The sequence below is a fragment of the Pinus tabuliformis genome, chromosome 8 (assembly GCF_031772625.1).
Source record: "Pinus tabuliformis cultivar Carrire ecotype Pingquan chromosome 8, CPIR1, whole genome shotgun sequence".
Taxonomy (NCBI): Eukaryota; Viridiplantae; Streptophyta; class Pinopsida; order Pinales; family Pinaceae; genus Pinus; species Pinus tabuliformis.
This window is the reverse complement of record NC_142294.1, coordinates 1,473,607,029-1,473,609,138: the sequence shown is the minus strand read 5'-3', so window position 1 is coordinate 1,473,609,138 and position 2,110 is coordinate 1,473,607,029.

Genomic DNA, 2,110 nt, shown 5'->3' with positions numbered 1-2,110 from the left:
CGACACTTATGTGATGGATTGGTAGCATTAACCCCAAATTTGGATGTTATGGCGTGACCATGGCGATGTGACCGGTGAATGAAACAACCCAACCCGACTCGGGCACGGAGTGGAAGTGTCAGGTTCAAGAGCGACTTGCTACCAATAAAGATTCTTTGATTTTTCTTCCCAATTTTTCCCCAGTCATTTCTGACCAGTACCTCTTTATTTTTGTCAAGCTTGAGGAGGATAACATATGCTTGTTCTATAATTTTCCCTTCGGGCAAACCCATCGCTATGTTTTAACGAGCCTAGCGATAGTGAAACTCGTTCTCGTCTAAAGACAAGTTTGTCGCTATTAATCTTTTAAACGAGTTTAATGACAAAGATAACTCGGTCCTTTTCATTTTTAGAGAGTCTGAAAAGGTACGTAAAGATAACTCCAAAAGTCCTTTTTCGTCATCTAATCCCTTAAGTCCGAAAAAGTATAAAACAATACAGAAAGGATGAATTTTCCATAGCTTTAACGAGCCGAACAAAATAAGTGCTCGATCTTTTTGTGCAATAATCCCTCAGGTCCAAAAAGATTAAAATCTAGAGGAGGGATAGCACTTCCTATCCCTTTAACAAGTTGGAAGGCCAAGGACTTGGCAATATTTTCATATTTTACGAGTCATTTGAAAAGAGCTTAAAGAAGACTCGTCTTTTGAGGAACGAGTGATAAAATGGGTAGCAGCTGATTCCAGGTAAGGTTTGGAACTTTCCAATCACGACAGTGTCACAAGGATGGCTAGTGAAATCACTCTTCGCAGATATTCCTCAAAATGGGTAAACAATCAAATGGAGGTGAATGATCGGCCAATGAAAAAGTGGAGGTGACGGTGCAAACACGACCAAGGCTTTTGAAGTGCTGCATTCATGGTGTTTATTTACCAGGGAATAGTTCATTTTTTAACGAGATTAAACGCGGGTGGAAACATTTGCTCGGTCTGGGTTTATTTTTTAATGAGCTTGAACCTCGCGGTAACACTGCTCGATTAATCCAGTCATATGATAAGAATGTCTCATATAAAAAATGACAATTTTTAGAGTTTTGCCCCACATCCTTTCTTTATGCAAGTTAGGTAATGACTAATCTAAAATACAGATAAATAATTGCTCTTTGCTTGCACTCCAAAAGGTTTGCATGCCCCCAGGTATAAAACAGAGTTTCAAGGTTACCCCTACTTCTATCCGCCAAAAGATTTTGTTTTACCGAGAGAGGCCTACCTCTTATAGGTTACCCAAAGATTGTTCTATTTACGGCGTAAACAAAACACTTCTTCGGCGATGTCTACCGAGATAAACAAAGGTGAGCGACGATGCCCACCAACTCACATAACTTTGAAAAGAGAATCTTGTTCCAGTATAACCCCCTCTTCCAATCACAGACGGGGGTACAGACTAGTCATATTCTCCCGTGGAAACCTACCCTATACCCAAAGTTTTCCTGCCGAAGCAGACCAGGTTGCATGCCCCCTGGGTTTCAGTCATATCCCTCCGAATTACTCGCGCTCATCGGGAGGACGGACTGGAGATTGAGACATTTCTTGCGTGAAAAGACCATTCAGGGATGGTATATGACTATTTTCTATGCGCGATCTGGGAAATGAAAGCTAGTCCATGAGCTTGACCACTCTTCCTTCGTGCGGAAAACACATTACTCTAAAGAGTGAGGAGACAATTGCTCCCATGCAATAAATATAGTCTCGTCCAAGGAGTAGATTGTAATCTAGGGGTCCTTGAACTACCATTACGTTCATGCGAACTATTTTCCTTCTCAATGTTATGGGCACATCGGGAAGGATCCCTAAAGGTCGACTGGTTCCTTCATCAAAGCCCGTCAGATTTCTCATCTCAGGCAAAAGCGATGGCGAACCAAGCACTTTCCAAGCAGTTGAGGAAAGGATACTCACATAATCCCCCTCATCTATGATGGTACCAAACATAACCATTCTATATATTGGAACGATAATTCGGAATGGTATGCTTGCTAGTAAACGGGGTCTGCCTAGTTGATTCCAGTCGAAGGAGACAACTAGGTTGCTTGGAGGTGGGACCAAATAGACGGCCGGGTATGGCTCTAACGAAC